This window comes from Pseudopodoces humilis, chromosome 4 (genome assembly GCF_049639895.1).
Source record: "Pseudopodoces humilis isolate 2021_Gansu_Grassland_sample_001 chromosome 4, ASM4963989v1, whole genome shotgun sequence".
NCBI classification, from domain to species: Eukaryota; Metazoa; Chordata; class Aves; order Passeriformes; family Paridae; genus Pseudopodoces; species Pseudopodoces humilis.
Genome location: NC_142203.1, coordinates 17899733 through 17914857, shown reverse-complemented (window position 1 = coordinate 17914857; position 15125 = coordinate 17899733).

Below are 15125 nucleotides of genomic sequence, written 5' to 3'. Positions count from 1 at the left end.
AGAGAATATTATTACTTAAGAAAAAATTGAATTTTCTATTATTTAGGTTATTTAAAACATCAATTCCATGAATACAGTTAAGACAAATTTAAAGGGTCCTTATGGAATTAAAAAGAGGACTATTTAGCTCCATGGAAAAAATTCTTCACGTCACAAGATCTTGCAATGAGGCTGGTCCATCATTCTCTGCTGAATTTTCTGTTTCAGTACTGCATTAATTTTCAAATGATGAGTTTTAATTTAACAATGTGAAATACTGGCATACTTTGTTTCAAATAAATAATGCATTTTGTATGGATTCTACCACATGTTAAGACTTTAATCCTGCTTTCCTGCAGATAAGCTGTTCTGGAAAGACGACTGAATCCTGTGGATGATTGACAGCACAGTACTCATTTGATACTTAGAAAAGGTTACAAAAGGCAGTTTAATCTTGTAAATTCTTTTGTTTGGCTTTGGGGGTTTTTTTTGTTTGTTTGTTGGTTTTGTTGCTTCATTCATCTTTTCTGCTCTGTTATTGTCCACCTGGCATGCTTGTTTTTCACAGTGTCTTTTACTTCACAGTATGACAATAACTATACAGATATATTGACCCCCAGCAGATAAACAGTGGGTAAAATCAACTGGTGTTTTTGATCACGGAGTCCAAGACAGTTTATTGGGAAAAACATTCTTTTTTGAACATGACTAAGTGATATGATAGAAGCTGTAAACCCAAGATATAATTTTGCTATCATGAAGGCTTTTTGTTATGTACCACTGGAAATATGAGAGGGAGATTGGGCCATTTTATAGAGAGGATAAAATAAATATCTCATATAAATTAAAGCACAGTTCATATACTGTGATTAGTGAATTAATCATAATTAGAGATGAAAAAAGGGTCTTGGTATTTCCCACTTGGTACATTAGTTAATGGAAATATACCATATGATGGCACTGTAGAATAAACAATGAAGATTTCTTGCCCACTGGCTCATGATTATAGTCAAAGCAAGTTTGGATTATGTTCTTTCAAGAAGAAATTCCATTTAGAACTACTTACCATGAGTGCTTGCACTCCAGATATAGTAAAAGATGACAACTTATGACAACAACCCTGAAATGTCTGTGTTGGTATTTGTGTGTGCATAACAAGGTAGTGAAAAGTGTTAGAGGACAGTGGAATGGCAGAGATGTGGAACAAGAGGAATACAAAGACTGAGAGAACCAGAGAAGTGAAGGAAGATGCAGAAAGCAAGAGAAAAAGAAGAAATTGTTTCTTTTGTTTCTTTTGAGTAGAGAGCGTTGAGAAAAAGGACAAAACCTCAATTAAATTCACAAGAAATAAGAGTGACAAAGCATGAATGAATGAATTTCATTCATATTTGAAGAGAAATAAGGACAATTGGTGATGGCTTGCCAACTCTATTTCTGATATAAAAGGTGACATTTGAGATTACACCCTTGCATTGTTTTGATTTTACCTGGTTAGTTTATTTCACTGGAGTATTTTATAAGTACTTACTCAAAAATAAAAACACTCTGATACTTTTGTGGATTTTCTAATAATACTACTTGGAATTACTGCTACCAGTCAAAATCAATTATTTTTTCTTACATATTTTCTTTTACAACTCTCACATCTACACCAAATGGTATTAAAATGCTTAACAGTAATTTTAAAAAGACTGAAATTTGGTTTAAGTGCAATTTTTTTTGCTTAAATAATGGCCTTCAGAGACTAAATTTATGACACCATTGATGATAAGTGCCAACTAATGGCTGTACAACATTAAAGCTAAACATGAACTTTAACCACATTATTTGGACTTAAGTCTTTCAGTTTCAGTCACCAGAAAAGGTTGAGCTGTGCTGTTTCCTTTAATAACTGAAGACAGTATATGCCTCTCCTGTACTACTTTTATGTGGTTAAAAAGAATTGGCTTTAAACCTGTCAGTTTAAAAATAGAATATCCTACTAATTTTTGACTTTTTTTCAATTCAAAATGATGTTTTTTTAGTTACAGAAGTTATAAATGTTATAAAAAAACAACTGCCCAGAAAAGTAAAGAATATATGTCAGTAACTCATGGTTTCTTATCATGCATCCATAGAACATGATGTACAAAAACCCCAAAAATTATCAATATCAATTAGAATCATTCTGACAATAATTTTTAGAACATTTTCCTTTTTTCTAAGTATTGAAAATTTAATTGCTAATTTTAGCAAAATTATATATACATATAATATTACATACTACATAATACAAAAGATATTAAATTATTATATATTATATACAATGTTGACTACATGTGTAAGTAGAGTTTAATTAAATTGTTGACAATCTTATATAATTCTTCCACTGCTGAAGGAGCTTGTGAAGACAAAGCATATTTTAAAGAATATTTTCTACATTATCAAGGTAATTTCATGGTAGATAAAATCTATCATAATAGAGCAATAGATAAATAATATTTTATTGAATGCTGATAAACCATTACAAACTTTGTTGTTTCTCTCTAGTATAACAAATCTGACCTTTTGGCAGACATCAGCTATGCACTATCTTATTCTTAATGAATTTGGAATATTACATTACAGAAAGAATGACTGTAATGGATGCTCTGTCACTATGATGTGAGCATATGTGACCAGGAATTGCAATAACAGTGGAAAGATCAGGTAGGAATTTTCATTTCAGTACAATTCCTAAGAAATCTTACATAGGTATCAAGTATGCAATTCCTTGTTCATTCTTTAATTAGGATAATATTTAACTGAGAAAATATTAAAGACTGATTCAATATTTGTCTGTGTTGTAGTCTTGCTGCAAAATAGAATTGTATGGGGTTGATGGTAGGGTAGAAAAACTGGGAAAACTGGCAATGAGTGTGCTGAATCATTAGTGTGTGTAGCCTCTGAATTCTGTTCCATTCTTGAAGATTCTGTTAGAAAAATATATGATAAATGTGTCGGCATTTTTAAGAATTCATCGTGTTGATGAATTTGAGGACTTGTCATTTAGATTATACCATCTCCTCCAGTTTTGTCAGTTATGAGAAATGGACCAAAATCTTAGTGTAAACCCAGTCCTCTTTTATTACCTTTCAATAAACAGGCTGGAGCAAATCTTGACTGGGATATTTACTTTTCCACTTAACAGTAGAATGGCTTTACTTTCATGAGTTTTGGTGTCCTATGGATGTTCACATCACCATTGGAAAATATGACAAAGATGATGGTACTCACAGAGTGCCTTGGGATGAATTTCTATTACGCCAAGTAGCTCTACGGTTTTTTTAATGTATTTTAAGGGAAGTGCTCTTTTTTGATTTAGTGGGTTTTTTTCCCAAATGGCAGCTGCAGTAGGAACTCAAAAAGTTTGTAGATGATGTATCGCATGTGACAGCCTTTATATAATAATTTATCCTTCATGGCAGGAAGGAATTCCACAAGTGCCACCACTTATTACAATTTTCACAGTTCATAGAGCTTATAGTTGGAGGGAGCTTCTGGGTCATTTGGTGCAAGGCTCAACCTATGCATTAAGTTTCCTCACGAAACACCTACCATCCCTTTGAGCACATCTGATGGAGCTTTAGTGACTTCCTTCTTGGTGACTGCATTAACCCATTGAGACCTAAGCTGAATTTCTTCTATCAGCCTACCGTTTTTTGGGATGCTCCCAAGTCTAAGCCTCCAGCTTCCTGAGCATAGAAACACTCCTCACCCCACTCTTGTTTTCATTTTAATTTTAAATGAACATTTACAGTAAAATTGATGAGCACCAATCTAAGATTCCTAAGACAGAAATATAAAACCTAGCTGAACATAAATAGATAATTTCATAGTAAATAAGTTTGTAGAGCCATTTTGATACTGTAGCTTCTTGAAAATCAGTATTTTGTCTATTACTTTCATTGGCAGTATCTTTAAAGAAAATACCAGTTAGCAACAAATTCAAGTTTCATAAAGTTCTTCAGCATAAAAGAGACCTCAAGAGACTTTCTTCAACATAAGATAAAAGATTATCTTATAAAAGATAAAAAGTAAATTTTGGTTAATAAACTGGAGTTCACTGTGAGAATTAGTTCTACATTGGAGAACAAGTGCTGGGAAAACCTCTAAGAATTTTGTTTGGAATAGCCTTTTTTTGATAATAGATAGGAAATGGTCTGGTTTTCTGACAGCACCTCAGGATTTTTGAGATTTAAAATCCATTGTGCCAAGATCTTCTAAGGCACAAACTACTCAATTGACCAGCTCACCGTCATATTTCCTTGGCACTTAATTTTGATATATTTTTCTCTTATCTCTTTTTCAATAGTTTTCTGCAGGTACATTTTATGGAGGTACCATGTTAACCTCTCAACTTTTTCTAGCTCATTAGCACCCTTTTGTAGAAGAAAGTCAGATGTGAATATATTTCTGTGTTAATGCTGCATAAGAAAAATATTGCATCCCTTGTTTTACGAGGTTTTACTAATATTGTTGTGCTTTCATTGCATGTTTTGAATCTCCTGATATCCATTCAATGTAGTAGTAGTTACTTTGTCAAGCCATTGATAGATTCAATAACTGGCATACGGAGTATTTTGAATACTGAGTTCCTTTCTTCCTTTTTTTTTCCATATTTTTTCATTTATGACAGAATTTTCTGCTATATTAATTGACAGATATTTCAATATTTTGTGATTCACCTTTACGTAGTGTAAATCATACCTGTATCTTGAGATAAGGCGAGAGATTTCTGAAGAGTGATCCCTGAAAATTTCATCACTTCATGGAATGTATTTTCTATGGAGAAATAGATGAAATTTTCACTATTCTGGCGATTTGTAATAATTCTATTTGTCAATGTAAAACCCTATGTTGAGATGGAAAGTGCCACTCACCAGGGAACTGATGAAGACTTCCTCAGTATAGTCTACCACCAGCCAAGCAGGAACTTTTTTCCTAATTTCTTACACAAAGGATTTCAATTGCACATCACTGGGCTGGACTCCAACTAGGAGACCAAATTTTGAGTAAGATATTTTCATATATTTACCTGTTCAATAGAGATAAAAATTGCTGGAGTGCTAGACTTATGGTCCTGTGGCCCTCTGAAGGATAGCTGAGTCCTTTCCAAAGCATATGTCTATTTTTGTTTCAAAACACACCTAAAACTATCTAAACTGGAGGAACCATTTCTTAATTTTGTTTTGAGAAAAGACTGATCTGGTGTTACAGAGACTGAGAAAAGGTCAGCCTAAGGCAGACACTCAGCATGGACAGTTTTAAACTAAAAATGTGAAGTGTGACCAAGATATGTAAATCATGATGTTTAAATGGAAAGCATTAGACAGCCTTAATTATACTAGATTATGCTTCCCATAACATGAATTAATCCATGGCCATTTCTGGCTGTATTTTACATCTATGCTATCAGTATAAACATTTACCCTTACCCAGAATATCCCTGAAGATCCATCAACAGACCAATAGCAGAATGCTCCTGTAAGTGAAATATTTTAATCATGATTTCAAAGTAGATGAAAACCCTTTAGAAATTCTGCTTCAAGAAATCATATGAGAAAATGGTGTGTTAATATAAGGAAAATCAAATGGCTCTTGATTGATTTTTAACATTTCTGTCAGAAGAGGAGCTGATTTAATTAATGTGCTTTATTAAACACAGTGAAGTGGGGTTAGTATATTGAGACAGCATTAGGAAAAATGTGCACAGTGTAAGCACAAAGTTTTAAGGAGTGAGGTTAGGTTATTTCTCTGCCAAGATAATATATTAGTGATCAAAGTTGACATTGACAGCTATGGGAAAGAGATAACAGACATCTTACTGTGCAAGATGTGAGCAAAAGGATCCTCTGTCTCCCATACCTGCCAGTTTGTGCTGAAGGGCATTTAGTCTTTTCCCCTGTTGCTATACTTGGTGGTGAAAAAGGAATTCCAAACACAGTGTCTGTGGTCTTTCCTCCCCCTCTCTCCCCATGGTTTCCCAACCCCCTTCTCAGAACTGTAAAGGAAAACTTCATTCAGTCTTCTTATTCATTGTACATTTGTTTGAAAATCAGCCAAAGTATTAATCTATTATCAGGTGTAAATCCCACGGGATTTCTTTAGTTAGGCTGGTCACCTATTGAATTTGAAAGTAGGACATTTGGCTGGAAAGTCAGGAACATAAATACAGGTTAGTCTCCCTGAAATACCTTTCTGCAACATCAGAGTAGAAAGTTATAAAACCATTCTTTACAAAGAGTTAAAATTGTAGTTTCCTCAGAAATGCAGCTTCCTCAGAAAAACTTGTACAGCAGTTAAATAATGTCATATATGTATTATGCACATATTATATATATATATATATATATATTTTGCAGTTTAAAATTTGTTATCACAGCTATACACCCTTTCCAAAAGAAAACAAAAGAGTCCTAAATACTGAGGCAACCCTTTCCCTCTTGGTGATTTGCAGTTTCCCCATTGTGAAAATAATTTAATTGTCACCAATTCAAGAGGTTAATATGGGGATATTTTTATGCATTTTTTATTTAAGATGAAACCATCAAAATCTGACTGCAAAAATATGCCTATTTATGTCTGTAAATGTGTGGGTATTGTTTTTCAAATAAATAAATAACACTTTGGGGGGTTTTACTTTTCCTGCATGGGAAACCTCATGTAACCTCATACATGGGAACCTCAAGTAAGAAGTGAAGTTCTACAAGGCAAGATAAATAGCATGCTAAACATTGTAAAGACTTGTTTACTGATGGAAATGTAGTTAAGGGAATATTTTCTGTTGAGAGGGGAATGACGAGGGAAAAGATTATGAAAAGGTAAGTACCATATATATAAATGTAAATGAAATCTATTACTTAAGCAGTACTCCGAAAAGATTCAATGAAGCAGAGAGAAGGTGGGAGGCCAAAGTGAAAATTTACTGTAATTCAGAGCAGGGCTTCAGACCTCTGTTTTTTTGGGCAAATGTAATTTCCCTTGGATTGCTGAGTATCCCCAGAGAGAAATTCTTTAAACTTTACTATAAAGTGTAACACGTTTGTGGACCTTGAGTAAGAGAAAGAGAAGAGAAGCTAGAAAGAGAAAGAGAGCTAGAAGGTTTTTGGCTTAATTGTTGGGATGGTGATCTAGGAGTGGAAATTGGCATAGTCAGAGATTCTGATCATGTTTATAGTGGTATTTTACACAGAACAGTGCAATTCCGAGAACACATACTAGAAGCATCTATGCCAGAATAGCTTGTGTATGGTGGATAGGACTCCTGGGAAATAATGCTGTAAATCATTTATCAGTTAGAAAATGTCAAACACCAGTTGCATTTCATATCTCCATGCATTCAAATAACTATATTGCAGCTAAAGCTGCTATCAAATTCAGATCACTTGTCAACAAGATATCAGAGCATTTTTCTTCTAAAGATACAAAAGAAATGTAAATAAAAATACAAGGTGATTTCATATTCCAAAGGGAAAACAAACAAACAAACAAACAAACAAAACCCCCAAAGCCCAAAATCCAAACCCAAACCCCATCACGTTCTCATTTTGAAGAAGACTAAACACCGCTGCCTCCTGGCCACAGATTTAGTTGGGTCTAAAGTGAAGAGAGTCAGAGTTGTCATGTGAGACCTTTGAACTAGTCCCTGGTCTGGAAAAGGAAGATGTCAGATGATTTTTTTCATGAGAGATTGGAAACAAATAAATGTTAAACAATGTTGAACAATGGGGAACTTTCCAAGTGAAGCTAGAAAGTACAGATATCTGTGAAGAGTACAGCTACATAATGTAAAAATTGCCATGGGGACCTACGCATTCTCTTGTGACACAGGCAGAACTCAGGTATTGTATGCAATTCCCACGCTGAAATGCAGATGAAGAGCCCAGGAAAGCAGTCCAATGATACCCATCCTTACAGAGACAGTGACTATATCAGTGCAGATATTCTCCATCACGGTGGAGGTTCTGCTTCATTATGGTTTGCATTGCACAGTCTTAGGTGCAGGGCTGGCAGAAGCTCTGCAGATCCTTCAAGACAGAGATTTACTTGGTGTATCTGCAGGGAAGAAGAAACTCTCCTGCTAACAGTCTTCACATCTGTGCATCTTTCTTAGAAAGAGGATACCTGGGCTTTGGACAGCACAGTGTGCTTAGCTGCAATCAGGTTTGCCTTGTCCCAGAACAATCCCTGTGCCAGCTCATGCATCGTACAACCTGTGTGCTGGGAGCCTGCAAAGCTCAACTTGTAGGGCTCCTTCTGTTCAAGGCTGCCTCTTCCTTTGTGCTCCTCTTCTCTCAAAGGCAGTATCATCAGAAATGCTGCTGATGTTTAATGATAAACATTTCACAGAACTGTTTGTGAGAGCCTTCCCACACCAGTGACACAGCTCCTAACATGCAGTTAGAAGCCCTGGTGGAGCTGATCTCAGTGCTCAGCTTCATGCTAATATCAGTAAAGCTTGCACATCAACTCAGTGTTTTACTGCCACTGGCACAGTGGGGAAGAGATGGCAAACCAGTGTAGGGTGGTAATAAGCAATCCTCTTTTAGCAAACTTCTGCAAGTCTTTGTATCATGGGCAGTCTGTGTAGTTTTACAGTGAGAAGATATGTCATATTGCCTCCAAGAAAAAACTTCTTCCCTGTTATTTCCAAATGAGTGCCTGTGGTTTTTTTGTTCACCATCAGCTTTTCAGCTTTCACCAGCTGGGGGAATGTGACACGGCAGACTGAAGATGGCTGTATTGCCAAGGTATAGGTCTTGTAGACTGGAATGATTAGAAACAAATGAAATCTTTACATCCCAGCAAAAGTTACAATACAGATTTACATTTCCCAGAGACAACTTCTACTGCCATAGCTCTTCAGAATTTTTATACAAGAGATCTACAGTCAGACACTGTCATCTCAGACTTTCCTTGCTGATGAGCCGAGATATTGCAATCTCAGATGTTTCTTGAAGAGCCAAGACAGTTGTCTCCACAGTCATCTTTTCAGGAGGCCATGTGTGTGGTTGTGAATCTGACTGGTATTATCTGTGGGAAGATCTTACCAGTTGCTTTCAACTAAACAAATTATCAAAGCTCTGCTCTTTTCAAGGCTTTGGTTTTCTAAGGATTTCATTGGAGAGCATTCAAAAACTTCCAGTGTCCAGCATGCTCAGTTCAGATCCTCACTCTGTGGTCCCTCCTGTTGTACTGCTTCCAATACCATCATGGGCTTCCAAGCATCAGCCTACTCTTACACAATGTTCTTGGCTTTGTTCTTTGATGCACTGCTTCCTTTGGCTAGTACAGGGTGTGTTTTCTGACCTCAGCTTGGCCTTAACAGCTGGGTATGACTTAGCACATCTTGATCACTGCCAATACCTGCAGCAACAAGATTGGAGGGAAATGTGAATTCATTAGTTTCAGGTCTTTATGAAGACATGGAAATATAAAAATTAAATTTCCAAGCAATGATGTCAATGTCAAGCTAGAGGTGATCCCCATACCTTTAATTTATAAAGGTTTTCAAGAAATACACCTATTTTAATGTAAATAATTATATTTATACTAAACCATTAGCAGACGCTAAGAGCTGTAAAGAGAGATATTTAATATAACCCATATGAAAAGCAGAAATAAAACCAGTAAATTATGTTTTTCAGAGTAGTTCAGTAGCATCTGGACACCTTTACTCACATTTAATTAATCTTGTGGAAACTCCTTACTCTCCTGTTGTGTTGCCTATATGCAAGAAAGAAGCAGGATGCTAAGAAGAGTTCCAGCATTATTGTACTTGTGAATCTATTGTGACTGCTGAAACATTTAGTTAACTTACCATGATCATAGCTGGCAACATTAAGACCTTTTAGGAGTATTAGTTTAGCAATTGCTTTGTGGAGTTTAACTTCAATGTCTGTATGCATTTTTAGTTGTAAATAGCCTCTTTAAAAAACATCAGGAACACTTGATATGTGGAGAAATTGGCATTTATAATCTGCAGAAGTGTATGGAACATTGTGATTTGCAATATCTGTCTTCTGTATAGGTCTGAAAATTTCTGGTTAGTTTTGTTCCAAGTGACTGAGGTTTTTAAAAAAAACTGGGGGGCAGGGGGGTGTATGATCTACTTTGTTAGAAATATATGACTGTATTGAATAGAGCGATGATGTACACAAAAATAAATTAAAAAATGCCAGTGTGCCAAAGTATAATTTTGATGGTCTTAATTTTACAGAAGTCACTTTACGGGTTCCCGCTTTTTAAAAAATTGTTTAACACTGGCCTTGAATATAGATATTAATTGAAATAATTTTGAGTTCTAGAATTTTCTGTCACTTCTTGTAGAACTTTTCAGTGAGTCATTATGAATTTACAAAAGCTTAATTGACGCTTATCTCATTTATGATATGAAGAAAAGATTCAAGCATTTTCACTCATCTGTACAAAAATGTCTCTATTTCTTGAGGCTCATATCTCATAAAAGCATTTTAGGTAGAAATAATTATTTCCTCTTATAAATTTTTTAAAATCATTTTTAATTATGTCTATAAAGGAGATAAAATGTATTTCTTTAGTGTCTGAATTTAGCTCTTTAATCTTGTAACTACACAAGTTATCTACTCTACAAGCAGATAGTAATTAAGTTATTTATGAAAATAAAATATCTTATTACTACAGACAATTTGAAGAAATTATCTCGCCAGCTTATCAGTATGTCCTGTTTACCCACTCTATACTTTCAGAACACGTGTCTGTGACAGTGAGCTATAAATGAAAAATGTCCTTTCCCAGGTTCAGCCATCCCAAGGCTCATCCCCTCGGTGCCGCGCTCGCTGCTGCAGGATGTGCTCGGAGCTGCATCCCCAGCGCTGCATCCCCAGAGCTGCATCCCGAGCGCTGCATCCCCAGAGCTGCATCCCGAGCGCTTTGGGTGCCCTGCTCGGTACCGGGACCCGCTGCGGGAGCAGCGCCGGGAGAGGAGCCAGCGGCGGGGCAGGAGACGCCGCTAGGTGACACTGCGACCCCGCGGATGGGCACTTCAAACATTATTTATACTGCAGGTTAAAAAACATGCAGCAGTAATAGGTATTCCCGTAGCGGGTAGCATCTATCATCGCAGATATCTTAAACCATAAAGGTTGTGGCTTTTTCCTTTATTCAAATCACGTAAACTATATGGAGAATATTCAGATTACACAAAACAAAATAAAAAAACCCAAAAATGTTTTTGCCTTGTTTTGTTGCTCAGCTATTACCTTTTTTGACCACCGCTGAAATAAATGGGTAGATGGGAATAGCAAAGTTTCAGCTCAGAGCTGTAAACTCAGCCTCTTAATCTGAGTTTTCTTCTGTTGTTTGTTTGAAGCATTAGTCCAGGGTGGTTTTTACCAAAGTACTACAGACAAATTAAAATTTAAATTCAAATGCTCAGAGCAATGTAAATCATCGCTTAAAAAAAAAAAAAAATAATTGGTTTTACTCTTCCTGCTATCACTAAAAATTTCAGGCTAATAAATCAGTGATTCTCTTTTTTTCATATTTTTAAAAAGTGCTATTTTACATATGGGCATAAAAATAGGTATGAATACACTGTCTGTAAAGCTTATTTCAAGTTAACTTGAACCTTATATGTGTGTATATATAAACACATAATCTAGTTGAAACAAAATAATTGAAAATTAAATATCATGCTAAGTAATTCCTCGAATGATTTTTACTATTTCTCTCTTACCTGAAAATGTGTTTTGAAAGTAAATGGGTTGAGTACTATGACAAGAAATAATAACTGAACTCAGGTTCATATGAAAGGCAGAACAGATACAATTACAAATGATATAATAACTTTGGCAGTGGTTCAGTCCAATTGGTACCACAACAGTTATTAATGTTAGCAGCTGAGGTTTTTTTTCCCCTTCTTCTGATGAAGGTTTTTTGGGGGGGTTGTTTTGGTTTTTTCCTTTGCTTGGTTGGTTTGGCGTGGTTTGCTTTGGTGTGGTTTGGTTTGGATTGGCTTGGCTCCTGGCTTGGCTTGGTTTGGCTTGGGTTTTTAATCCCTCATTTTCCTCTGAGCTTTTCCCAGAAAAAATTGAGGCAAGCAATTCTTGATGGAGGATAGTAATTTTGTTTTCCAGTAGCCACATTCTTCATGTAGGAACAAAATACTTTGTTAAGAAGGTTGAAGTGCAACTGAAGAACTGCCATTCCCAGGCAATGCCCAGCCTGCAACTCTAAATTGTAATATTGAACTACCCTCACGATGGTGTAGACAGAAATTCTGTTTTTCTTTTAAACTGCAAGTTTTGCATCCATTAACTACATGGTTCATAATTAGTGTTTGGGCCAAACAAAGAGTCAATATGATGTCATGTCTAGACAACATGTAAATTAATATGAAAGCAATTGAGTTACAAATTCTATACTAATACAAATTAATCTGAATTAAGTTTAATCCACAGTTATTAACTGATTAAATGTGGCTGTTGGTAGCTACAGGGTGCTGACTTCCATCTGTGATTATTAGGGACACAGTTTAATCACTGATGCTGCACAGGGAAATATTTAAAGCAAATGACATATACAGTGACTCTTAATGTTTGTTAATTGAATGTAGCATCTAAGAATGAAAATTATAAATCTGCATTTTTAAAATATGTAGAAAGTCTATTATGATTTTCATAATTAGCTTCTTTGAGTAAGCTTAATTCATGTTTTGTTGATTCTGAGTGTGTTTCCCAATTGAGAAGTGCACATTTCTATAGGTGAAATTCTAGACTACTGTGAAAATCAATACAGATATCTAATACTTCCATTATTCCTCAAAATATGTGAAACCTTTTGCCAGAAATAAGCAGGTATGTGTATGACATTATCCCATGCCACTAAAGCTGCTTACATTTCAGAGCTGGATATGCACTAATGTAAACAACACAGTGACAGATGTGTTCACAAAAATTGCAAAAATGTTGATGCAAATCGAGTGAGAACCAGAGTAAATTCTGTGTAGATTTACATAATATTTTTTTAGGAAAAAATGCTTCTTTTAGGCCATGCGTATGGCATTTAAATTGTTTGTCACTCCTAGTAGATTTTCAGTACAGGCAATAAGTAACATGAAAGTTTAAAAAACTATAATTGAGATGGAAATTACCTCACTACAGAAAGTTGAAATGTCAGTGATTTTCTCACAAAGCAAAATTACAAGCAATTACTAGCTGATATTTTCTGTGAGATTTTGTTTTGTTCTGTTTTGTTTTGTGGGTTTTGTTTTCTGTATTTACTAAAAAGCAGCTAAAGAGATTAGGGAAAATATTTCATATGTTCTTTGTGACTGAAGAACTAGTTCATCAGTAAATTGTCTCAAGGCTTTGGAATCTATTATTAATCTATCACATAGTGTATATATAGCTGATAATTGCGAACTATGTGATATCGAAACCAGGGTCATTCTTTTCTATAGACTCTTTTATAGACATCCTACTCATTGCCATAATAACTGAAGCTGTCATGACAGTAGTTTGTGCCTAGCATGAAGCCCTAAACAGTTCTGACAAGCTGCAGCTCATTAAGGGACAGTCGTTTTGTTGACATGTCTATCAGCTCTCAGGGATGTACCAAGATGAATAGACCCAAAACAATAGCTCCATTTGTTAGAGCAGTAGCTTCTCTAATACATGGTGAGACAATCAAGCCAAGCCGCCTTCAGCACAAAGACATAATTAATCAAATGGACAAATGGTTCAAATATTGCTCTAGCATATTCTGTAGTGGACAGAGGTTTCCATGGAAACATTGGCATTTCCATCACGGTTAATGACCATTCTGTACAATGAAGTTCCAAAAAAGATGGCTTTGGAGAAAAAAAAACAAAAGAAAAAACAAAACAACCAACCAACTAACTAACTAACTAACTAACTAACTAAATAAATAAATAAGGAAGGAACAACTGGCAGGTAAAAGGATGTGTTTGAGAGTGTAACTCTGTTGTTACAGTGAAATGAATGACTTCATTTTCATCTATCTGTAGAATGCAAATAGGCCATCATGGTCATCCTGTTTGACCTGCTTAACATGGGCCTATTGTTCTGTCTGGAACTAGTGCATATGATTTAGAAAGACATGTAGCTTTATTTAAAGTATTGCAGTTGCAGAATCTATCATGCTCCTGCTTAATTTATTCCAATATTTAAATACACTAACTGTGAAGAATTTGCACTATGTTTTGTATTTTGCTGCTTTCCATCTAACTTTGCCTCCCAAGCAGTGCCTGTTGTTATGCTGAAAGATTCTGCAAAAATCAATTCAGCATCATGTTCTGCTAAGTTGAAGCTGTTATTTGCAAACTTCATTCTTTCAGACTGACTAATGTTTCCTACATGGAGATAACATTGCTTTCTATATAATACTCAGTGTTAAGGTGGTAGAGCATGAACAGATTTTTGTCTTCTGGGGGAAGCTTAATAGTCCCTTTCCCTTTCCCTTTCCCTTTCCCTTTCCCTTTCCCTTTCCCTTTCCCTTTCCCTTTCCCTTTCCCTTTCCCTTTCCCTTTCCCTTTCGCTTTCCCTTTCCCTTTCTTCCCTTTCCCTTTCCCTTTCCCTTTCCCTTTCCCTTTCCCTTTCCCTTTCCCTTTCCCTTTCCCTTTCCCTTTCCCTTTCCCTTTCCCTTTCCCTTTCCCTTTCCCTTTCCCTTTCCCTTTCCCTTTCCCTTTCCCTTTCCCTTTCCCTTTCCCTTTCCCCTCCTCTCCTCTCTCCTCTCCTCTCCTCTCCTCTCCTCTCCTCTCCTCTCCTCTCCTCTCCTCTCCTCTCCTCTCCTCTCCTCTCCTCTCCTCTCCTCTCCTCTCCTCTCCTCTCCTCTCCTCTCCTCTCCTCTCCTCTCCTCTCCTCTCCTCTCCTCTCCTCTCCTCTCCTCTCCTCTCCTCTCCTCTCCTCTCCTCTCCTCTCCTCTCCTCTCCTCTCCTCTCCTCTCCTCTCCTCGAGTCTCCTCTCCTCTCCTCTCCTCGAGTCTCCTCTCCTCGAGTCTCCTCTCCTCGAGTCTCCTCTCCTCGAGTCTCCTCTCCTCTCCTCTCCTCTCCTCTCCTCTCCTCTCCTCTCCTCTCCTCTCCTCTCCTCTCCTCTCCTCTCCTCTCCTCTCCTCTCCTCTCCTCT